This window comes from Coenobita brevimanus, chromosome 81 (genome assembly GCF_032717465.1).
Source record: "Coenobita brevimanus isolate Jiangsu-jjx chromosome 81, ASM3271746v2, whole genome shotgun sequence".
Taxonomy (NCBI): Eukaryota; Metazoa; Arthropoda; class Malacostraca; order Decapoda; family Coenobitidae; genus Coenobita; species Coenobita brevimanus.
In genome coordinates, this window is record NC_137034.1 from 11,194,311 (window position 1) to 11,220,902 (window position 26,592).

Sequence of the window (26,592 nt, forward strand, 5' to 3'; positions counted from 1 at the left end):
TTGAGAGAATGGAACCCTTTCCTGTTGACATAAATGTGTTCATTTTGATATGGGGCCTTAATGGGAATGTGGGTTCCATCCACTGCCCCTAGCACTTTGTGAAAATTGTTTATTCTGAAAAAAACCTCTATTGTCTCTGTCCTCCTCCGTAGTCCACTGGGCATCTTTATTTCTCTCAGTCCTTTTCTGTAAAGAGCATCTGTCACACAAGATATAACTCTGGAGACACTCGACTGGTGAATTCCACAGGTATCTCCAATAACGCTTTGAAAACTCCCACTGGCGTAGAACCTAAGGGTGGCTAACACTTGTGTGTGTACTGGAATGGCATGGGAGCGTCGTGTGGCCCTTCCAATGCGAGGCTCAAGTTCTTCTATTAGCAGCATGATTTCGTTACTGGGGAGGCGATACTGTGCCTTTTTTTTTTTTTTTTTTTTTTTTTTGCCTATCGACCATTGAGGCCGAAGCCTCTGGTCATTAAGGCAAATATATATATATGTATATATATTGACACATATATACATATATATACAAACATATATATATACATACATACATACACACATCCATGCATATGAACATACACACTTTCATGCACACGTACATATATATATAATAATTTTTATTTTATTATTTTTTTGTAGTTTTATTTTTATTATTTTTATTTATTTTTTATATTTTTAACCTTATATTACTTATAAACAAAATACCTAATCTAAAGACCCTAAAACTAACCACCTAACAGACAAATCGCTAACCTATACTAAATCCTAAGAGACAAATAACTAGACCTACACTAATGTTCAAAAAGCCTCGACCAAGAGAACACCATCGACTGCAGATATGTAATGCTTTTCTACATTACATACCTGCACTCATCACCTGATGACTGTCAGTCGAGGCACAACCTAATATAGGGGACATCAATATATGAAAGGGAACCAGACGAGTCAGGAACATTTCCATATACGTCAGCTGTCGTCCCTAATTAGAATAACTTAAGCAAGATAATATAATGTATTTACATAATTTATACAAAAATTGAAGAACCTCGCCCAGCAGACTACCATCGACTGCAAGTGCCCAATACCTTCCTATATTGCACACTTGCACTCATCAGCTGGTGACTGTCAGGCAAGGAATTTGGCTTAATGTAGGGGACATCTATATTAGAAATAGATCGGTGGGAGGAGGAACTATATAAAATATGTCAACTGTCAACCCTAATTAATATTACAATATATACATATTTACTGTTCATAAAAACCATAACCACACAGTAAAAAAGTCACATCACTCTGATCAGTCCGGTCTCTCTCAAGAAAGCCATCAATTTATCAGTCATAACAATGTCCCCATCACCCAGGATGGTGGAAAGGGTGAAGGGGACGTCTACTGCGCCGCAGTAATTCATAAGTGAAGCGCGTTCACGAATAAATCGCCGACAGCGCAGGATGATATGACTGATAGATAACACCGCATTACAGATGTCACAGTGCGGTGGGAAGCGTCTTTCCATATAAGGTTTTATGTGAGTTACAATGGTGGCATTCAGCCGTAGCCGTGCCAACACTTTTTCTTCTAGGCGACTGGGACGGTTGGCAGTGTCCCAGTCGCCCAGGTACGGCTTACAAGTTGGAATATTAAGTCTGGTCCACTGACCTTGCCACAGAAGATGTATTGATTTCTTTCCGAGAGATAGACTCGACCGTAGATCACGAGGAACGTCCCAAGTCTCCTCGAGCTCCACAGCCGACTTTGCAAGTAAGTCAGCCTGCTCATTGCCGTAGATACGACAATGACCAGGCACCCAGATCAGCGTGAATGACTTGTTGCATGAATGCAACTTATTAACGATGCGGCCCTGGATCTCATGAGAGTCCGTAGTGCAAGATGCAATTGCCTGAAGGGCTGATTTTGAATCTGAAAATATGACAAATGAGTCATGTCTAGAATTGAGAGCATAGTCTATGGCTTTGTCAATAGCAAAAGTTCTGAAGTAAACACAGATGTATGAGTCGGCAACCGATACCTGAGGGCACATTCAGTCGACCACACACTTGCACCCACACATTCACTCGACTTGGAGCCGTCGGTGTACAATTGATGGGACCCCAAGTGACGAACAATGATGTTACGAAACAAGTGGTGGACCTCCGCCTCCGGCGCCTTGGCCTTTGGTGCTGGGAGCCATGTAACATCGACTGTAAAGCCGGGTGGCTCCCAAGGCGCTATATTTTTAAGCACCAACTTGTCACAGTCACTGGGGTCCACATCAAGCTCCTGAGTCAGTAAGTGGAGGCGAGCGGCAAGTGGCCGACGCACCCCCCGCAGAAGGTGGTGGTATTGTCGCAGGGGGGTACAGGCCACATTGCCGATATTACTTTTTCTTAATGTCCTTATGCCGTAGGACAAGGCCAGGTGGTCACGGCGAATACAGAGGGGAGGCACATTCGCCTCCACTTCCATACGAGCCACACGGGTACACCGTACAGCTCCAAGACACATTCGCAAGCATTTATTCTGTAACACATCCAATCCTTTCAGCGTGGCATCAGATGCCGAGCCATACACCTGTGCGCCATAGTCTAGCTTTGATCGAATAAGGGACTTATACACCATTAATAAAGATTTTCTGTCGGCACCCCAGGTAGTACCTGCTAGGTACTTGAGTACATTTAATGGTTTATCACAACGAGCAAGCAAAGTATTAACGTGAAGTTTAAAATTCATTCTACGATCAAAATGTATTCCTAAAAATTTTACAGAATTTTGAAAAGGTACCGCCTGATTATCCAAAGTTAAGCACAAATTAGGTACGTTACGATTAGTGAAAACTATAGCGGCACACTTACGTACGGAAAACTTAAATCCCCACTGCAAGGCCCATTGGTGGACGGAGTCAAGGGCTGCTTGAATCCGCCCAGCCGAAAATTGTGCATTACGGGAAGAGTGCCATATTGCACAATCGTCAGCGTAGAGTGAGTATTTAAGATTCCTCGGGATGGGAGCTGATGACAGAATATCATTGATCATAATACTAAATAAAGTAGGACTAAGCACACTTCCCTGCGGCACCCCGTTTTCCTGGATAAATATATCCGATGTTACGTTACGGGGCAATTTGACAGAGAAAGTTCTGTCCCTTAAGAAATTTAAAATAAAAATTGGCAAATTTCCTCTTAAACCATAAGCATAGAGCTTCATTAATATACCGTGTCGCCAGGTCATGTCATAGGCTTTATGGATGTCCAAGAACACCCCTATCATGAATTCTTTATTGGCAAATGCCTCTGCAATACAATGCTCCAAATTCATTAAACGATCTAGTGAACTTCTGTATTTACGGAAGCCACATTGTTGATCATTTAACAAATTCTTCGACTCTAAAACAAAAAGAAGCCTATTGTTAACCATTCGTTCCATGACCTTACATAGACAAGAAGTCAACACAATAGGACGAAATGAAGTGGGATTCATAAGACGACCAGCCTCTTTGGGTATCGGTATGACGTGCGCAAAGTGCCATGAGTTTGGGAACGTTCGAGACGCCCAAATCTCATTGTACAATGCTAACATCTTAATCAGGTTGTCCTGATTAAGATGCTGGATCATACCGTACGTGATGGTGTCTGGTCCAGGGCTGGTGTCTTTACAGGATTTAAGGGCAAGGAGAAGTTCATCTAGCGTAAACTCTTGGTTGTACGGGGAGTTTACATCTTCTGTGGCAAAGTCTAATATCTGTAGCTCAGCCGTGCGTTTATGATGTTGGAAACGCGGGTCATAATTGGCTGAGCTACTTACATGAGAAAAACTCCTGGCGAGGATGTTAGCAACGTCCACGGGCTCGTCATAGATGTTATTATTTACTTGCAAGGTGGTAATGGGGAAATATGGGCCTTTATTATTTAATATTCTTATGGTGGACCAGACTTTACGTAATGGTGTTGTACGAGTCACCGTGGACACAAAGGACCGCCAGGAGTCACGTTTGGCCCTTCTTATTATTCTCCTTGCCTCAGCCCGTGCCTGTTTGTATGCAATAAAATGTTTCTCAGTGGGCTGACTATCAAAAATCCTGTATCTCCTATTGCGTTTTCTTAATGCTTGTCGGCAATCCGGCGTCCACCAATGTGCTCTATGCTTCGCATGAACTGTAGAAGTCTTGGGAATAGCAGCCTCAGCTGCGTGTAATATGGATTGGGTTATATTTTCGACCTTAACATCTATGGTCTCCCCAGATATATCTAAATTGGCGATCCTTGAGAAGGATCCCCAATCTGCTTTCTTATAGTTAAATTTTGGAGGTGGAGGGTCCGAAATGGTGTCGCGTGTATAAGAAAGACAGATGGGTAAATGATCACTTCCCAAGGAGTCGTCGTAAGGATCCCATGAGAGATCTTGATGTATACCAGGGGAGGCCAAAGATAAGTCAATGGCCGAAAAGTTACCAGTACGATCATCTACACGAGTCGCTCTACCATCGTTCAGAAGACAGAGGTTGGACTGTAGTATTAGGTCGGCTACTTGCTCCCCACGACCATCAATCCTCAAGCTACCCCATTGATAGTGATGGGCGTTAAAATCGCCCAACACTAACTTATTCCCAGGGAGGTGTTCCACTAGTGAAATTAAAGCATCACTATCAATGGGGCCATGTGGAGGACAGTACAGAGAGCAAATAGACAGATACGTGTTATTAAATTTTACTCTGCACGCGACCGCTTCCAGAGTAGAATTTAGAATCACTTCCGTTTGTGGGTGTGATTTGTGTGTGTATATGGCTACTCCGTGACCTTCATATCTTCTATACGAGTGATAGTGTCTGAGCTGTGGAGGATCTGGATGATCCTCCAGGCGCGTCTCCTGTAAACAAACAACGTCTGGCCTGTGTATTGACAGCAAGATTGCTATATTTTGTAACTTATTCCCAATACCTCTACAATTCCACTGTAATACAGTGAAAGCGACGGTTTAAGATTTACGTTGGGGGCCAGTGTGTTTAGGCTTTTTTTGCCGCCCGCCAGAAGGCGAGCGACTACCGGTGGACCTATCCCGGTGCTTGCTTACGGAAACCTCCATATTTTCATCAATTACGAGGTTCCCAGATTCCACCGAGGAAGAGCTACCCTTCCTCTCCCTCGCTGGGCCAGGAGCAGGAAGAACATGAGGACGTGACTTAGTAAGGGTGGTCATATTACTCTTACAAGAGTTGTCAGGCTTCGTTTTAGGCTTGACTGACTGAGAAGCAGCAGCAGCCTGAGAGTAGGAAGTTGTAACAGGGGTATCAGGTTGAGAGGTGGATTGGACAGGAGGCTGAGATGGAGAGGTAGAATGTGTGACAAGAGGAACCGGTTCAGGGTCAGTCTGTGTCCCAGCAGAGCACATCACGGGACGGGACATCACCGCCGAAGCATAGGACCTATTCGGCGTAGGAGTTGCATGCAACTGCTTCACCTTTTCCTTGCTTCATAGTAGGAGACACCCTCAGTCGCTTTCACCGTGCAGACCTCTTTCTCCTCCTTCCACTTGGGACAATCCCTAGAGGAAGTGGAGTGAGCACCCTTACAGTGAAAGCAACAGATAGTCTCTGATGTGCATTGCTCAGCATCGTGACCCTGTGTTGCACATTTGCCACACACTGACTGTGAAGCCCGACAATTCTTAGCAATGTGCCCATATAATTGACACTTCATGCAACGGAGTGGGTTGGGGATATATGGTCTTACATTAACAATTTCGTAACCAACTTTGACATGTGCCGGGAGTGAAACCTTGCCGAAAGTCAAAACAATAGTGGCTGTCTTCGTCCTTATGCCTTCAGAATATCTAGTTATAAACCGGGCATCAATGACATCTTGCTGAGCAAGTTCCTCTATGATGTCTTCCTCACTCATCACCATGAGATCCCTGCAAGTGATAACACCCTTGCAGGAATTCATGGATGTTGGGATCTTGGCCTCGACATCATAGCAGTGGAATTTGCGCAGCTTTAACAAGTCCTTAACTTGGGAGGAATTACAGGTCTTAATAAGGAGGTCTCCATTCACAAGTTTTTTCACTTGTTCCACCTCCCCAGCACAGCCATCAATAACCTTCTTAATCATGAAGGGATTGAGACTGCTCAAGGGAGTGGAACCGAGAGCATGAACAATCACAAACTCCGCATTTTTTACATTAATGTCCAGAGGCAATCGAGTCTGGGGCCGTTCTGTCTGGGGGCTGTCAGTCCATTGATCGGTCAGGGGTCGGTCAGGACCACCTCCCCCCCTGAGGGGGGGAGAGGCAGTAGGGGCGTCCTCCATAGTACCACTCCCCCCTAGCGGGGGAAGTGGGAAGAAGGAGAGAAAACGAGCAAGGGACAAACAACCGGGGACCACACACCTAAGTCTGAGGTTGCCCTCTCAAACCACTCCAGGGAGGCCCGACCGTGTTTCTTCACGCCCCAGAGCGATCAGTGGGGGGGACCCTCCGTGGGCGATAAGCAAAGGTAAACTCAGTATAATAGAACAGACACCTACTGTTCTAACTAACAGGAAGAGGAGGAAAATGAATACTAACTATCCTATCGAGCACCAGAAGGGTGAAAAAAAAGAACTAAAGCCAGTGAGGCAACCCTACAAGCTAGAGAAGAGCTCAGCACACGTCCGCTCTCTTCACAACCATGCATCCATACTGTGCCAATAAATGTTCATCACTTATGTTAAGAGGGTCCAGTGGGTCCCTGAACCTCCGCTCTCTTCGCAAGGCACGGTCTAATTCATAGGCAACTACCAACTCCATCCTGCGTCTGAGATAAACAATAACAAAGGTTGGTTCCAGCATGTATAGTAGAGAATCTGTGTGTTACTTCCGTGTCACAATACGGTAAGGCCAGTGCGAGCTGGCCTTAGTAGCTGAGGCGGCCTTAACCTCCTGTGAGTGCTTTGTGCATGGACCTTAACGAGATACGGCCAGCTACGGCCTCAAACCACCGGACTTAAGGCCGTGTCTGGCCTTAAGTCCGTTTGTGCATCCCTGACTCGGTCTCCATGCATGCAGTCATATTTTCATGCAAGACCATTCATGCACTGAACTGCTTTACAGACGTGGGCTGAAGAGTACAGTATTGTTTGCAAATGTTTGCTATGTAACCATACATAAAGTTTACATACTCTGAAGCTCCCTATATCTCACGTAGTAGATCTCTCTCTCTCTCTCTCTCTCTCTCTCTCTCTCTCTCTCTCTCTCTCACACATTCCCTTGTGCAACTCTGCCATCCACACCCCATCACACATACAACACTTTATGCTCACAATTCACGAATTTTCCGTATGTACCATACGTTTCATTGAGGTAAATAATCTCTAATGTACAGTACAACGTTCTGATGACAATTACATTAGTCGACAGAAATGCATCGAACTTTCACTGCTATTTACATAATGGAAAAGGATGAAAAGTTTTGACGGTACTCTCTTTATTTCCAGTTTTCAATAACCGTATCGGATGGATTAATTATACGTACACACATTGGAAAGATTTTATTTCCCGAGCAGGGATACAAGAAATTCAGGCCGGCCTTGACACTGTTCAGTTAAAACATAATTTCCTTATGTGGGAACGTTTCTTCCACCTCTTCCTCTTCTTCCTCCTCCTCCTCCTCCACCTCCTCTTTCTGAAATCCTTAACCCTTTTACACCGCGATGTCCACCTTAAGTTAGATAAAAATCGTCTGAGACGGCAAATTGAAATGTTACCAATATGAAAGTGCAAATGAATACCATCCAATCCCTTCACTACAACTGTATCCTTTCTGATAATCTTGGAACCCCTTTATAAGGCCTGGATCCCCTTTATAAAGTTTGGATCCCCTTTATAAGCCCTGGATCCCCTTTATAAAGCTTATGTCCCCTTTATAAAGCTTGTATCCCCTTTATACTTGTATAGCTTGGATCCTCTTTATAAGGCTTGGATTCCCTTCATAAAGCTTGGATCCCCTTTATAAACCTTGGATCCCCTTTATAAAGCTTGTATCCCCTTTATATTTGCATAGCTTGGATCCTCTTTATAAAGCTTGGATTCCGTTTATAAAGCTTGGAATCTGTTTACAAAGCTTGGATCCCCTTCATGACGAGGACTGGTTTCTCTCTCTCTCTCTCTCTCTCTCTCAAACACACACACACACATACACACCTCTGTGCAACTCTCCCCCCCCCCCCAACAAACACACAACGCTGCATGCTCACAGAATACAAATTTTCCGTATGTACGTACGTTTTATCCAGGTAAATAATCTCTCTGATAGTGTTCTGATGATATATACTTGATATCTACAGGCGAAAAAAAAAAAAAAACTGCAACAGACTCCCACTGCTGTTTACACATTGTAAAAGGATGAAAAGTTTTGACAGTACTCTCTTTATTTCCAGATTTTAATAACCGTAGCGGATGAATCAATTATACGTACACACACTGAAAAGATTTTATTTCTTTTCCCGAACGGAGATGCAAAAAATTCACTCCGGTTTTGACCTTGTTCAGTTAAAAGAAAATTTCCTCATGTGGGAACGTTTCTTCTTCTTCCTCCTCCTCCTCCTCCTCCTTCTGTAATCCTTAACCCTTTTACACAGCGAGGTCCACCTTAAACTAGATAAAGGTCGTCTCAGGCGGCATGATTAAAAGCGAAATGTTACCAAAAGGAAAGAGCAAAGGGAGACTAGCCAATCCCTTCACTACAACGATTTCCTTTCTGATAAGCCTGGATCCCCATTATGAGGCCTGGATCCCCTTCATTAAGCTTGAATCCCTTTTATAAAACTTGGATCCCCTATATAAAGTTTGGAATCAATATACAAAGCTTGGATCCCCTTTATGACTAGGGTTGGATCTGTGTGTGTGTGTGTGTGTGTGTGTGTGTGTGTGTGTGTGTGTGTGTGTGTGTGTGTGTGTGTGTGCGCGTGTGCGCGCGCTCGCGCTCGCCTATCTATCATGAGGGTAGAGTACGTGAAAGTTCTTGGGGCGCGTAGCTTTGCCGTGTTGACTTAGCCAGTGTGGGTAGCATTATTCCTGTACATTCAAGCCACCCCACTCACTCACTCACTCACTCACTCTCCTTCTCTCTCTCTCATACTCCGTTAAAAATTGATCCTTTGCTTCAAATCTCAAAATCTGTTCAAATTTACTTACACTAAACCACTTCATTTTTGTTTTTATTGCGTAATTGTTTCCAATGTTCATTTTTCTTAATATCTTTATATGCCACCTTTTTTCTAATCTTATTAAAAAAATACTTCATCATTTGTTGTATTCATAGCTAGTTCTTTCCAGCTTCTTTTTTTCTTCTTTTCTTCCATCTATTGTCCTCATTCATGCACTGAAAAAAAATGCATTTCATTATTGTACCAAAAAATTTTTTTTGTAAAGTTTTTAGATCCATATTTCCCTTCTCTGAATTTAACTTTCATTTATCTGCTTTCTTTTTCGTATGTTAATTCCCTTGAGTTGGTTTATATTTTATTCGTAAATTAAACAGCATTTTTTTTTCTTCACAGTATCGACAGTTTACTATTGCTCTTGTCTATTATTTTGAGTGTTTTACTTTTCTACTTATTATATTTTATTGTTATTTATTTACTATTTGTGAATCACTTCTATACACCCGTCCTCCCTCTGCTGTCATTCATGTCCTGTACTCTTCTAATCCTGTTTACTTATAATGTTTGCTCATTCTTGCTTCTTCCTGGCGATTGTCATCAGGTTTGCTCAGAGCTCTTGCAGTGAAGGGGGGGGGGGTAGTGGTTCTAACCCCAAATAAATCTGAATGTAACTCCAGCAGACTGCAGGCTAAAGTTACCCACCCCCTGCAGTACACCACCCCAAACTAGGGGGATAGGGAAGGAGTTGAAGGCCTTTTGTATAACCAGACAGTGATGCCACCTGGTGATACCAGTGCCACCACACGAAGGACCCTCTATCCTGCACCAGCTTATATCCAACCCTTCCACTTCGTAACGTCCCAACATAACAACAATAATAATAATAATAGTAATAATAATAATAATAATAATAATAATAATAATAACAATCATCATCATCATCATCATCATCATAATAATAATAATAATAATAATAATAATAATAATAATAATCCATCCACCCATCATCCAACCCTACATTGCCCCATGAGGAGCGTAGGAGCCCTGGGCTATGCAGTTGGTCCCTACATTTAAGATGAGAGTGACCAGCCTCTCATCCCTGAGTGGCATTACATGAACAATCAACCCCAACCATCCCTTGGATATAAACCTTCACCGGCTCAATCCGACTGGAGGGCAATAATTACTCACTAAACCACCAGGCGCCAAAATTTGGTTATATGGTTACCACCCAGCGTAGTAAATGGTTTCCTGGTGCACAGGAAACCATTTGGCTTGTCACTCTCTGTAGAATCACCCACAGGCTGAAGGAAGTGGAAAGAATGAAGGAAAGATAGACAGAAGAAGGAGTGTAAAGTCACCTGTAGGCAGAAGGACAAGGAAAGAATGAAGGAAAGAAAGACAGAAGAGTATGGAAGGAAAGAAGGTTGGAGAGGAAAGGGCAGACACCCGAGAGCAGCACTACATCGAGTGAGTGGATGGTGAGCGCCCCCACCTACACATAAATAATAATAATAACGATAATAATAATAATAATAATAATAATTATAATAAAAATAATAATAAAAATAATAATAATAATAATGATAATAATAATAATCAAATGGTGTGGAGTGAGCAAAAATAAGATTTCCCGTTCTCGAAATTCACTAAAAAATGGACTCTTGCCTCATTAATTCCCATTAACTCACAGATTTTTCTCCTAACCATTCTATAAGGATTATATCACAGGCTGGAAAAACATAACTAACTTTTATTTACTCAAAACTAGTTAAGATTCTTGCTCACCCAGGATGTAAATTTAATGGGCGTGTGTTGTATTCCAGTGAGCGACCCAGCCTTGGCAAGAGAGAGAGAGAGAGAGAGAGAGAGAGAGAGAGAGAGAGAAACTTTATCAATGTTCCTCGTGTACTCGATAGGTACTAGTTCTACGCCTTATTTTTCTGTCTACTTCACTACATTTCCCCATCAAACACCCACCCAAGTTCCCCTCACCCCAATCCCTCCCCTCCCCTTTTCCTCCTCCCCATCCCCCTTTCCCATCCTCCTCCCCATCCCCCTTTCCCATCCTCCTCCCTCCTTTCCCCTCTCCATCTCTTTTCCTCCCTCCTTTCCAGTTTCCCACCCCTCTCCTCTTTCTCCTCCCACACCCATCACCTCTTTCCCCTCCCCAGTCCTGTTCCTACTCTCTCTCCCCTCCCCTATCTCCCTCTCCTATCCTCCTTACCTTCCCCAACCCTTTGCCTTCCTCCTTACCACTCCCCTACTCCCTTTCCCATCCCCGACCCTTCCTACTCTCATTCCCCTCCTCATACCCTTCTCCTGCCCTCGTTCTCCTCCCCCACCCACCTCCTCTGCTCTTTCCCCTCCCCCATTCATCTCCTACCCTGTTTCCCCTACCCAACCTCCCTCCAACTTTCTTTCCCCTCTTCCACCCATCTCCTACTCTCTTTTCCCTTCCTGTTCTCCCTCTACTACTCTCTTTCCCCTCCCCCGTCCCATCTCCTCTCCTTTTCTCTCCTCCTTATCCTCTCCGCTGATCTTTCCAATCCCCCATCCCTTTCTCTCACCCTCTTTCCTCTCCTTAATTACTCTTTTTCTCCTCCCCATCCCTTCTCTTCCTCTCCTTCCCCTCCCCATCCCCTCTTCTCATCTCTTTCGACTCCCCATCCCCACCCCTCTCCTCCCCATCCCCCTCCTCTGCACCGTATCTCGCTTACCCCACTGCGTCTCTCTCCCACCCCATTTGCATCACAAAATACCCAATCTCACTTACCCACTTACCTTATAAATCCTCTGCCCAACACCCACTTACCCCTACTCACGCCCCACCTTCTCCACTCTCTCTCTCTCTCTCTTTCTCCATTTGCCAGCCTTTCTTCTGCTCCTTCTCCAAACTCACTCTTAACCCCCCCTTCTCTCTCTCTCTCTCTCTCTCTCTCTCTCTCTCTCTCTCTCTCCACACACACGTACACATTCTGTGTGTGTGTGTGTGTGTGTGTGTGTGTGTGTGTGAAGTTTATTAATAAGTACAACTTAATCTTTCTTTCCGGTCCAGCAGCTGTGGTGGAAAAACCTTCCTCACCTCCTACCTAGCGATGGCCACCGCACGTGTCTCATTCTTCGACCCGTTGAGGTGGGCTGTCGATGGCAGATGTCAGTCGCCACGAGCCCAGACCATCACGGGGACGGTGAAGTGGTACAACATGAAGGCGGGGCACGGATTCATCCGGCGCCAGGACACTGGTGCTGATGTATTCGTGCACTGCCTTGGGATCGTTGCTCCCAACTCACGCTGCCACCAGTACACTTTAGGCGAGGGCGAGACGGTAGTATTTCATCTCTTTCAGACACTGAAGGGTCCTGAGGCCAGGGACGTCACTGGGCCGCGGGTCATGGCAGTGCACGGCTAGGCCCATGCACGGCGTCGCCCCGTCCTCGGGATCCTCAGTGTGCTAGGGAGACTGATACTATCGCGATGGCGAAGGCATTCTGTGGTGATGAGAAGGCTGTACTGCTCATCCTTCTCCCACAGATCTCCTTGCCATTTCTGTGATACACATTCCGCACCTTGTCAGGAGCATCAGGCTTGGCCGCTGCAGTCAGTCCTTCCCCGCACAACACTGTGGAAATGGCTGCAGCTGGATGGCCCTCTCAACAGGGCGATGGCCACCACCACTACCACTACCACCGTTGACGACCCGGCACCGGATATGGACGTCGATCTAACCACCTCTATAACCACAGTGGAGGTCCACCCTCTGCCATCAGCAGCCGAGGGGGGACTGGTTTCCCCTGTCCCTTCGATCCATTACGAGGATCCTCCTTCACCACCACCCCTTGCTGCCGACCGGCCAGATGACACGCCCATCACACAGCCCTGTGCTTCTTCACCACCACCTAAGAAGCAGCAGGGTAAACGGAAGTTCTCGCGCCTGCCCATACCCCTGACCAACACCGTGGTATCACCACCTGATCCTTTCGAGCCCACCCTCAGCCTTGAGCACTCCGCCGCTCCAACTACCGCCGTCGACATCGACAAGCCCATCGAGATGAACGCCAATGATATCGCCTGTCAAATGATGCAGCTCTTACAGCATGCTGTACAATAGCATCTCCAATCCATAACTCACCTCCTACTCTGTCGAGCTAACAATAGATACCTCAAGTATACTGTGTGCTACTCTGACGGGTTTCATCTGCCCGTCTCCACATTATATTCATTGGTGGACGAGTCTAAACTTACTAACTAGCAACCTAACTTTTGGTCTTCACAGACTCTGATTTGTTATTTTTATTAACTATCCTTTACAGATTCTTACATTTTCTGTATCTATAGGAATTTATTTCCATATATATCAATCAATGTTTCTTATTTTTTCGTTAAATTAACTTTAAATCTCATTATATTTTTGCAATGTATTCTTCTCAGCGCTTATCCGTTCCTCCTTCCTCCACGTCAGTTAAAAATTTCGCTGACTTTTGCACAGTAAAAATTTAAAGCTTTTGAGCCAGGTAGACGATGTCAATGGTCGTTATTTTTGTACGAAATGCATCTGTATGTGTCCGTCTGTGTCGAAAACTCAAATATCAGAAAGTATTGATTGTAGAAGGAAAATTTATTTACTAAGTTGCTTAGAACCACAACATGAGTTCACATGTCACTCAACCAGCATTGGGAGTCATCCAGAATGGATACATAACAGTCAAGTTTTCACCTAACAGAGTTATTAGTCTACCTGGCTCACAGATGACGAGTAGTCTTGTGTCTTCTTTTTCCTTCATCGTTCATCTAATTCCTCCACTTGTTTCGTTGATTTTTTTCTAATACTCTTCTATTTATTTTTTTACTACGAATTCTTTCAGTTAAATAAATACAACCTAATAAGACACAAATGACTTGCTGGAATGAAACTATTAAATCCTTCACTGTGTGAAATTATCTCCCCCAAATCAATGTCATCTTTTGCTGGTAAAGAGACAAACATTTTTAAAAATGTCCATTATTTTTAAATAATCGTTTTTGTTCACTTTTTTTTTTTTTTTTTTTTTTTTTAGTTAACTTGTCGTTTGACTGCAGCGAGAACAGGATAAAGCTACGTCTTCCACACAAAGCCGATATATACTATTTTTTCTAAACCTGTCGCTACGAGAGGTCTGTCCAAAGCTGACTATACCCTTTTTACACTAACTTGGCCTAAAACTATATCTCTCCACCTTCAGTGCTGCGTTGTAACAAAAGATTACTACTAGAAAATGATGTTTGTCAAGCCGTGCTGTTATAAGGATGTGGAGCTGTAGTACTGTCTTTCTGCCACCGAACTACGTGAAATAAGCTGCAAAAGTACACAAGTCTGGGCCAAGTTAGAGTAAAAACACTACAGTATCCTCTGGTCGTAATCGAAAATATTCTTATCTTTAAGAACGCCATCTCACTCAAGGGATATACCAAGCAATATATATATCAGTGAATGCCCAGCCATTTTGTCTAACTATTTACTTACCTACTTATCCATCCATCCATCCATCTATCTATGGATCTCGACTAAATGGCTTCCAACAGTCTTCATTCCTTACAGTCACAGTCACTGTCTCTCCTATTTTCCTGTGTAATTTCTTTCATTAACTTTTAAAAGTACATTTCTGACTGAAGATTAAACCTTTGCCCCTATTCTCTTCGGATAAGGAAGCTCCCTAACACCTTTTCCTAAACTAATAATTTCGCTTAATACACCTTACTCTCCTTTTTGCGTTATAAAAATCCTTCAAAGATGGCCATAATCTTCACAAACAACGTACTAAATAATATTAACTAGTCATATCCAAAATCAAATCGCTAATAAAGAGATGCAATGGAACTTACCCGACGAGGGGCCCATCAAAACATAGGTTTGAATTTTCAGAAAGCTGTAGGAATATTCATTTACTCAGTGCCACAAGGGGCCTAGCCAGGGCCATATCCATGTATGAAGATGGCCCTGGCCTGGCCTGGTTACCTACTCATCCATGTTCTTCATTTCGGTTGCCTAAAATCAAGCTCATTCCATATGAAATTATTTGTTTTCAGACATTATTATTATTATTATTATTATTATTATTATTATTGTTGTTGTTGTTGTTGTTGTTGTTGTTACCCCCGCCAACGAAGTTGGAGGAGGTTATGCATTCACCTATGATTTCCTGTCTGTATGTCTGTTTGTTCAAACGATATCTCCAAAAGTTCTCAATTAATTTCAATGAAATTTTGTGGAAGGGTGGGCCTGGGCCAAGGAAGAAGCGATTACATTTTAGGCCGGATCCGAAATATCCCGCACAATATCTCAAAAAGTTCTCAATGAATTTCAATGAAATTTTGTGCAAGGGTGGGAAAGAACTGAATAAATTTGGATCGGATCCGGATCCGAATCCTTTTTAACTGCAATGGCATTAGCGGAGGTATGCACTTTCTGAGTGCTTTCAACTGTAGTTGTTGTTGTGAACACTTGTTTCACAGTTGTTATTACTGTTGGTGGTTATTATTATAATAATGATATAATAATAATAATAATAATTATTATTCATTCATTGCCAGACGCCATGTATCCCAAACGGGGTGGCAGCTTAGAGTTAATTGTTTTACAGGGAGGGGCACTAATCCTCCACCAACCCCACTTGACACGTAGGGATGCCACCAGCATCTGGTGTTCCCAGGCGGTCACCCATCCAAGTACTAACCAGACCCAACGTTGCTTAACTTCGCTGATCGGACGGGAAGCGGTGTACTCAACGTGGCATGGCCGTTATTATTATTATTATTATTATTACTATTATTATTATTATTATTATTATTATTATTATTATTATTATTATTATTATTATTATTATTATTATTATTATTATTATTATTATTATTATTATTATTATTATTATTATTATTATTATTATTATAATATTCAGACCTTGTTTTCAGACTGATTTGAATCTCAGTTTGGAATGATCGAAGATAATTAAAAAAAAAAAAAAAAAGAGGCTCAGTACAAAATCATCTGAGAAATAATAACACCACTTGATGTGGAAATTCTTACACAATACTTGACCCGCGTGGAAAAGCGAATATCCTTGTCTTTACAAATGCCAAAAATCCTACCTTAGAGGAAATCAGTCAGAACGACCCTGTACTAGAACTTGATTCTCCCGAAATTACCCCACTTAAGATACAGACTAGATACTAAAATCGAACCTAGACAATTTACCAACAAACAAAGCTTCAGGTCCAAATGGAACACCTCCAAATGTTTTGAAAAATTGTTCTCCAGAACTTGATTTTGTTCTAGCCAACTTATCCAGACTATGCATAAGTACTTGTTCATTTCCTAGTCCTTGAAAGGAAGCCAGTATCCACCCAACTCCAAAGAAGGGAAGTTCCTCTGACCCCTCTGATTACAGACGAACACATATCAAATCTTCTCTGGGTAAAGTATTTGAGATTGTAATTTATAAACATATTGTTAAACATCTTGAATCCAACAGCTTAATTAGTGACAGACAGTATGGTTTCGCAACGAAAGATCCACGGTTGATGTACTCAGTCTCTCGACTCATATCATCCATCAGTCAATTGACGAACTTTGAGAAACGCATGCAGTAGCCTTTGACATTTCTAAAGCTTGTGACAGACTGTGGCACCGTTCCCTACTATCCAAACTCCCTTGCTATGGCCTATCTTCTTTTGTTTCACTGATTCCCCATCTCTGAGCGACAGAGAAATAATAGTAAAAGTAGATGATGTATATTCCAATTTCCACTCGATTAACGCCGGTGTGCCACAAGGATCATTACTAGCTCCAACCCTATTCCTAATCCATATTAATGATCTCATCCGTCACCCATAATCCCATCCACTCATATGCAGATAACTTAATGCTTAACAGTTCATTGACATTTAAACATCCATTCACAAAGTTTAATATCCTTAACCCACGACTCAGTACAACAGTCTTCATGAATCAAAATTTATCTAAGATCACGGAATGGAAACAAAATAACACTGTATCATTTATTGCTATTAAAACCCAATATATACAATTTAGTAAGTAAGTAATGCTACTCATATTCCCATCTCAAAAAGTATAGAAATTGGCAGTGTTTTGCTTAACAATACCCTCAGCTGGACCTCTCATGTTTTATAGCCAAACCACTTCAAAGACACTTGGATAATTGTACAGAATCTATAACTTCTACATTGACGAGCAATTAGCCATAATTTATAAGTCATATGCACTCTCAGCTGGAATATTGCTCACTCTTGTGGAATGGATGTGGAGAGGTTGCTCTAAAATAACTGGACAAAATTCAAAACAAAGCTGTAAGAATTATTGATAAACCTGCTATTACAAATAAACTACCTCCTCTACTTGTAAGAAGGAATGTTGCCTTCCTTGCATTATTTTACAGATACTTTTATGGTAAATGCTCAGATGAAGTTGTATCCACTGTGCCACCTCCTCATGCCTTCCCCTGTGCCACACGGGCATCTGGTAGAGCTTATGACTGGAATGTCACACTGCCATGTTGCAGAACTTCAGCCTATCAGAAATCTTTTATTCCCCGAACTGCATCTGTTTGGAACTCACATCCCAAGAATAGTTTCCCCCAAACTTCAACCTACGGCTGTTCAAGTTCAACTGTTATAGATTTTTCGTAAATTGAAGACACCTGCAATTTCGTGTATGGAATATTTTTTATTCACTTTTTTTCTTCTGTGTTCATCATCTTAAAAAAAAAAAAAAATCTTACCTGGAATTTATTATCGTAATTTTATTGATCTGTAGTTACTAATTGTAGATGATTTCATTCGTCTTTGTGGAGGTCTTAGGAAGGGAAGTGTTAAGTAAACGTATTATCTTAATTCAATTATTTTAAAAGGCTCCCCTGCAGAGGGAGAGAGAGAGGGAGAGAGAGAGAGAGAGAGAGAGAGAGAGAGAGAGAGAGAGAGAGAGAAGGGGGGGGAACAAACGAAACAAATAGGTGGGGAGATGACAGATAGGAGGAGAAAGAAAAAAGACAAAGGACATCTCTGATAACCACACCCACCCCAACGGTGTCAACCATCCCCAAACATCTCAAAACGTTTTACTGTTTGTCGCTATACCCTAGCCGTACACCAGACGCAACACTCCAGACACACCACAGACACGCCACTGTGGATGTGACAAAATACTTGGATGGTTGTGTTTTGCGCTCATAAAACTCTAAGGTTTCAACTTGTCAGATTTCACGCTCATTTAAGGAAATAAAATGAATAAATGCATCCATTCAGAATCTGCCATATATAAAGAAGCACTACTGTATTTTCTGACCCAAGGTGAACGGCAACAAAGAATATAAATGGGAAGGAAATAGGAAAGGAAAGGCTAGAGATGAGAAACGAAGGGGAGTAAAGAGAAGTGAAGTGAAGGAAAGGGAAGGGAAGGAAAGGGAGGGGAAGGGAAGGGAAGGGAAGGGAAGGGAAGGAAAGAGACGGGTTAATAAGAAACGTCTGAGAGAAGGAAGAAGAGGACTGAAGAAAAAGTAGCAAGTGAGGAAGGGAAAAGAAGAAGAGAGCAAGGGAAAAGGATAAGGCACAATAAAAATGGACGCCAGAAAAGCTGCCTGATCCACGTATTTAGGTGACTAAATTCGTTTATCACCGAGTATTTGCTTTGTTATATATATACAGTCTGACAAGGTGCCAAGTTACAACAACAGTGTCAGTCAGAGTGGGGTTTCTCGGATGATGTGAGTGTGGGCTTCAAGGATGGGTTTCGGTAGCGCGCGCTCGTGCGTGCGTGTGTGTGTGTGTGTGTGTGTGTGTGTGTGTGTGTGTGTGTGTGTGTGTGTGTGTGTGTGTGTGTGTGTGTGTGTGTGTCTGTCTGTCTGTCTGTCTGTCTGTCTGTCTGTTTTTTATTTGTGTCCGTGTGTGCCTGCTTTCGTACATGTGTGCACGTGTGTGTCTGCTTTTAATGTGTACAGTATGTGGGTGTGGGTGTCTGCTTTTCATGTGTACAGTATGTGGGTGTGGGTGTCTGCTTTTCATGTGTACAGTATGTGGGTGTGTGTGTCTGCTTTTCATGTGTACAGTATGTGGGTGTGGGTGTCTGCTTTTCATGTGTACAGTATGTGGGTATGGGTGTCTGCTTTTCATGTGTACAGTATGTGGGTGTGTGTGTCTGCTTTTCATGTGTACAGTATGTGGGTGTGTGTGACTGCTTTTCATGTGTACGGTATGTGGGTGTGGGTGTCTGCTTTTCATGTGTACAGTATGTGGGTGTGGGTGTCTGCTTTTCATGTGTACAGTATGTGGGTGTGTGTGTCTGTTTTTCTATATATGTGTGCCTGAGTGCAAGCTGTTCTTTATATGTGTGTATGTGTCTACTTTTCTCCATGTATGTGTGTGCTTTTCTGTGTTTGTGTGGCAAGTATGCTTTTGTGTGTGTGCGTGTCTGCTTTTGTGGGTGAGTGCATGTGTCTGCTTTTGTGAGTGTGCGTGCGTGTACCTGCTTGTTTGTGTGTGATCTGCTATAGTATAGCAGCTATACATTTGTGTCTGTGCCTCCTTTGTGTGTCTGCTTTTCTATATGTGCCTGGGTGTCTGCTTGTGTATATATATATATATATATATATATATATATATATATATATATATATATATATATATATATATATATATATATATATATTGTTACATAGCCTATGATTTCATCATCCTTTGTGTAATTCTAACGTACAGTGTGATGCATGTTTGATCACGAGCGTGTTCTACCTCACTCCCCCCTTCTACCCTTATAGTAGAGTAAGTCGTTCTTTCTATTGTTCAGAGCAGGATTGTCAACTCTTTGTCCCCTATGGCTTCATTTGCGCGTCCTTCTTACAAGTTGTATCAAGCTCTGCCGGCCCCTATATAATGAGCTCAGTCTCTGCATTAATGGCCACTTAGATCTACTCCTCATTTTGCTCACATCTCTGTCCTCCCCTGTACAGTTGTTATTTTTGTGAGTGCTCAGGAAGTCTCCAGCCATCTAGCAGTTGTGTAATTTGAGTATAAGTGTTATTACATTTTGTTCTCGTACTGTATAGCATAAGGTGTTGATTCGTAGGCCTAGTAAAGTTTTTGTAATTCATATTGTCAGCCAGCAGTAATAATATTTTGTATCTGTAATAATATATCTTGCATTCACTGAGTATTATCTGGTTTTCTCATTTTATCAGGGCTAACTTAGATAAATTTACTCTTGCTAATTTCGTGTTAATAGAGGCTATTGCAGTTAACCATATATTTAACCTGTTTTTTGCCATTACATTATAATTATGAGTCCTGAATGTTTTGTTGTTAGTTTGAGCATTAAACTTTAACTTGTAATTTTACCTAACTCTTTTGTTTTGAGCCTGGAACTTTACGGGACAGTAGTGATTTTTAGTATTCTCACTTAAAGTGTACATTATCTTTCTCTGTTCCGTAACATAAATTTGGCGACCTCTTATCAGGATATTCAGGATATTATCATAAGGATATTGCTTGATATTTTGTGACTGTGATTTATTCATGATGTCTACCATTACTACGCTTGATGAAGCCAAAGATTTTTTGTCAAATGTGCAAACAGCGTGTGATGTATAAAACAGAACAAAAAATGAACTTAAGCTTGTTGCTCAACAATTGGGAATTGCAGTTCACTCTCATCATTCTAAAGATCAAATTGTTGGCATGATTAATAAAAGCTTGTTTAATGTAACTCCTCCAAATGAGCAAACGCAGATTGAAATAGCTAAGTTACAGCTAGCTCTGCAGGAGGCTCGTGTTAAGGAGGCTGAGTTTCAGGCACGTGCTAAGGAGGCTGAGTCTCAGGCTAAGGAGGCGGAGTCTCAGGCTCGTATTCAGGAGGCTGAATTTCAGGCAAATGCTAAGGAGGCTGAATCTCAGGCTCGTATTCAGGAGGCACAGGTACAGGCTCAGGCACAAATTGAACTTGCTAGGATTCAGGCCAGACCATGAGTATCGCGTGAAACAAGGTGGAACTGGATCATCTAGCTCTGATGATTTTGATGTGGCTAAAAATGTTAAACTTGTCCCTCCTTTTAATGAATCTGATTTAACAAAGTATTTTCATTTGTTTGAGAGGGTAGCTACAGGTTTTAATTGGCCCAAAAAGTATTGGCCGGTACTCCTTCAAACTGTTCTCACCGGTAAAGCTCAAGTAACTTATGCATCTTTGCCTCAGGATCAATCTGATAATTATGATGTAGTTAAGAGCTTGATTCTTAAGGCCTATGAGCTTGTTCCTGAAGCCTATAGAGTAAAATTTAGGATAACTTATAAGCAAGATAAGCAATCCCATTTTGAGTATGCAAAAATCAAAGAAGATCTGTTAGAGCAGTGGTTAAATTCTAAGAATGTGGATTCTGATTTTGGTAAATTTAAGCAGATGATTTTGCTGGAGGACTTCAAAAGGTGTATTAATAATGATGTAAGCCTTTATCTTGATGCGAGAAGAATAGATATTTTGTCTGATGCTGCAGTTTTAGCTGATGAATATGTCCCACTCACAAGAGATATTCTAGAGAATAAAGGAAAGCTGAGAGTAAGTACGTTGCCTCTACTCAGAGTACAGGTAACAGGAAAGAGAATAAAGATGATGTTTCTCAGGAAGTAAATACCAGCTTCACCTCTAGATTTCAGAAAAGTAAATGTACTTATTGTAGAAAGCTTGGTCATACTACGGAGAAATGTTTCAAAAGACAGCGTGATGTGAACAAAAAGGAGTCTTTAAATATTCAGTCAATTGGTCTGGTGTCCACCCTTGAGAGTTCCCAGAATTTTTTAACTGAGTTAACTGAACCTGCTTTGAGGGGTAAATTAAATCCTCATGACGAAGCTCCTCTTTTGAGCAGTAACGTGGGTGACACTCTCAAGAGGTCATGTGCTAATTTCCTGTCTGATTGTTTTGTCAGTCCTCTGGACAGTAATGACAGGAAATCAGTTCAAATATGTCGTGATACAGGTGCTTGCCAATCCCTTATGCTGACCAGTGTTCTAGGCTCTAATGTTAATTCCTCTGATGAAACTGTAATCTTACAAGGTGTAGGGAATAATTACTTCTCTGTCCCTCTGTGCAGAGTGAATTTAGAGTCTGGTTTTGTTAATGGTTCCGTTATGGTTGGGTTGGTTGAGACACTCCCAATGTCAGGTGTAACTTTCTTACTTGGAAATGATATTGGTGGAAGTCAAGTGTGTCCAGCTCCTCAGTTGTCTAGTGAGCCAGTGGCTGCGACCCAGGATTGTGATGTCCCTGATGTGTTCTCTGCATGTGCTGTCACTAGGGCTAAGTCTAAAGTTACTGGTGACTAAGAGGATAATGATGATGATGATGTTATCCTAGCTGACACTTTTCTTGCTAATTTGGACCACTCACCAGATGAGGCAGTACCCCGTAGTGTTGATAATTTGTCTCGTCAAGAGTTGGTTGAGTTACAGGTTGCTGACCCTGAGTTGAAAGGTCGAGCTAACTCTGCTTGCAGTGAGGAAGAGTCAGCTGGTGCTTCTACTTGTTATTATATAAAGTCAGGAGTACTTATGAGGAAGTGGAGACCCCCTACAGCATCAGCCGACTGTGAATGGGAGGTTGTACATCAAGTTGTCATCCCTTGTGTTTGTAGGCAGGATATCATTAGAGTGGCTCATGATTGCAGTTTGGCAGGACACCTTGGAGTGAGGAAGACTGTGGCACGCCTTTTGAAACACTTCTACTGGCCAGGTATCTTCAGGGATGTTTCCTGGTATTGTAAGTCTTGTCACACCTGTCAAGTTGTGGGGAAGTGTAATCAGACCGAAAAGATTGCACCTCTAGTTCCCATTCCTCCTTTTGAGGCGCCATTCACCCGTGTGTTGGTGGATATTGTGGGCCCTCTTCCTAAGACTTCTTCAGGATTTTCTTATGTGTTGACCCTGATTGATATGGCTACTCGTTTTCCTGAAGCCATTCCACTTAGAAATATCTCAGCAAAGAACGTGGTTAAGGAAATGCTGGGGTTCTTCACCAAGTTTGGTCTGCCCAAGGAGGTACAGTCAGACCGGGGAAGTAATTTCATGTCAAATGTTTTCAAGCAGTCTCTGAAAGAGTTGGGCATCACCCAGATCACGTCTTCAGCTTACCATCCCCAGACCCAAGGAGCGTTGGAGAGATATCATCAAACACTCAAATCGATGCTCAAGAAATACTGTTTGGAACGTCAGAAAGACTGGGATAAAGGTCTTCCATTCGTTGTATTTGCCGCAAGAGAATCTCCAAATGAATCACTGGGCTTCTCACCTTTTGAACTACTGTTTGGCCATGAAGTAAGAGGACCCCTTAAGTTACTCAAGGAATGCTGGCTGTTGGAGGAAGATGACGTCAACCTGCTGGAGTATGTGATGAAGTTCAAAGAACGGCTGTCCACTGCTTTACAGCTGGTGAGAGAGAATTTAGGAGCTGCTCAGGAGAAGATGAAGACTTGGTATGATAAGAAGTCCAGGTTACGCCACTTTCAGCCAGGAGATCAGGTTTTGATTCTGCTACCGGTGCATGGGCAACCTCTTCAACCCAAGTTTAGTGGTCTTTATTTCGTGGAGAAGAAACTCAGTGATGTCAACTATGTCATCGCCTCACCAGATCGTAGAAAGAACAAGCAACTATGTCACATCAGCATGATAAAGTTATATCACAGGCGGGACAAAAATAACCCAGTCTGCACTGTAGCTGTTCCATCTGAGTCTGCAAGTGAAGTTCTCCCATGCAGCATGAGCCTGAGTGATAGTTTGGGGAAGAATCCTGATATCATGAATGATCTCCAGACTAAACTTTCTCATCTACCTCCCGAGGAAAGGCAGGAGTTTTCGGCATTACTGCAGGAGTACCCGCAAGTGTTCCGTGCCACCCCTGGAAGAACCACTGTGTTGATGCATGATGTTGATGTTGGAGACACAAAGCTAATTAAACTGCCTCCTTACCGTGTCAACCCAGTGAAAGTTCCTCTCATCCAGAAGGAGCTTGGCTACCTGTTGGACCACAAGATGATTGAGCCCTGTCAGAGTGAGTGGAGTTCTCCTGTCACTCTAGTCCCTAAGCTAGGTGAGTCACTGCGGCTTTGCATCGACTACAGACGTGTTAATCAGATAACCAAAACAGACACTTACCCTCTCCCTCGTGTGGAAGATTGCATAGACAAGATCGGAAAGGCTAGGTACATAAGTAAGTTTGATTTGTTAAAGGGATACTGGCAAGTACCCATGACTGAACGTGCTAGGGAGATCTCATGTTTTGTAACACTAGGAAAGACTTTGGCATGTTCTGTAATGCCATATGGTATGAAGAATGCACCAGCCACATTTCAGAAGCTCATGAATGTTGTAACAGAGGGTTTGGCAGGGTGTGTTGTTTATATTGATGATGTATTAATCTTCAGTGACAACTGGAAAGATCACCTATGCCATGTCAGTAAATTTCTTGAGCGTTTGGTTCAGGCTAATCTTGTAGCTAATTTATCAAAGTGTGAGTTTGGTCAAGCTAAAGTTCAGTACCTTGGGTACGTAATTGGTGATGGACATGTTGCACCACCAGGAGCTAAGGTTCAGGTTATAAGTGATCTTCCCAGACCTAAAAGTAGGAAAGAGCTACAAAGATTTTTGGGAAAGGTTGGTTATTACAGGAGATTTGTTCTTAACTTTTCAATTCTTGTATCACCACTTACAGACCTACTGAAAAAGGGAGTTAAATTTGTTTGGACCGATAACTGTGAATCCTCTTTCAACAAACTTAAAGCTATCCTATTAAGTCAGCCAGTGCTTGCTACTCCAAATTTTGCTAAGCCTTTTCAGATGGCTGTTGATGCAAGTGATACAGGAGCTGGGGCTGTTTTGCTGCAAGAGGATGATCAGGGTATTGAACATCCTGTATCTTATTACAGTAAGAAGTTCACTCCACCTCAAAAGAACTACTCAACTATTGAGAAAGAGCTTTTGGCCTTGATTTTGGGTTTACAGCATTTTTCATTTTATTTGTGTTCTGGTTTTGACCCCATAGTCATTTATACCGATCATAACCCACTGAAATTCCTTAGTAAGTTTAAAAATAAAAATCAGAGATTGACAAGATGGAGTCTACTGCTTCAGGAGTATTCATTAGACATACAACATGTCAAGGAGAAAGAAAATGTTATTGCAGATTGCTTATCTATACTTTAGACAGATTGTTTTAGAGTAATAAGAAATTTCCTCTGTAAATTTCTTTTTTCTTTGTGGGGAGGTGTTACATAGCCTATGATTTCATCATCCTTTGTGTAATTCTAACGTACAGTATGCTGCATGTTTGATCACGAGCGTGTTCTACCTCACTCCCCCCTTCTACCCTTATAGTAGAGTAAGTCGTTCTTTCTGTTGTTCAGAGCAGGATTGTCAACTCTTTGTCCCCTATGGCTTCATTTGCGGGTCCTTCTTACAAGTTGTATCAAGCTCCGTCAGCCCCTGTATAATGAACTCAGTCTCTGCATTAATGGCCACTTAGATCTACTCCTCATTTTGCTCACATCTATGTCCTCCCCCGTACAATTGTTATTTTTGTGAGTGCTCAGGAAGTCTCCAGCCATCTAGCAGCTGTGTAATTTGAGTATAAATGTTATTACATTTTGTTCTCGTACTGTATAGCATAAGGTGTTGAATCGTAGGCCTAGTAAAGTTTTTGTAATTCATATTGTCAGCCAGCAGTAATAATATATTGTTTCTGTAATAATATATCTTGCATTCACTGAGTATTATCTGGTTTTCTCATTTTATCAGGGCTAACTTAGATAAATTTACTCTTGCTAATTTCGTGTTAATAGAGGCTATTGCAGTTAACCATATATTTAACCTGTTTTTTGCCATTATATTATCCTTATGAGTCCTGAATGTTTTGTTGTTAGTTTGAGCATTAAACTTTAACTTGTAATTTTACCTAACTCTTTTGTTTTGAACCTGGAACTTTACGGGACAGTAGTGATTTTTAGTATTCTCACTTAAAGTGTACATTATCTTTCTCTGTTCCGTAACAATATATATATATATATATATATATATATATATATATATATATATATATATATATATATATATATATATATATATATATACATATATTGTTACATAGCCTATGATTTCATCACCCTTTGTGTAATTTTAACGCACAGTTGCTGCATGTTTGATCACGAGCGTGTTCTGCCTCAGTCCCCCCCTTCTACCGTTATAGTAGAGTAAGTCGTTCTCTCTGTTATCCAGAGCGGGATTTTCAGCTTTTTGTCCCCATGGCTTCATTTGCGCGTCCTTCTTGCGAGTTGTATCAAGCTCTCCTGGCCCCTATATAATGAGCTCAGTCTCTGCTTCATTGCCACTTAGATCTGCTCCTCATTTTGTTCACATCTCTGTCCTCCC

General features: G+C 42.0%; 1 non-coding gene across 1 annotated transcript; it reads right to left on the reverse strand.

Moving 5' to 3' along the window:
• Positions 1 to 15,802: 15,802 nt before the first annotated feature.
• On the reverse strand, positions 15,803 to 15,921 carry LOC145409572 (5S ribosomal RNA). Its single transcript, XR_013899137.1, has one exon. It is a non-coding gene; the product is annotated as a 5S ribosomal RNA (ribosomal RNA).
• Between the last annotated feature and the right edge of the window lie 10,671 nt (positions 15,922 to 26,592).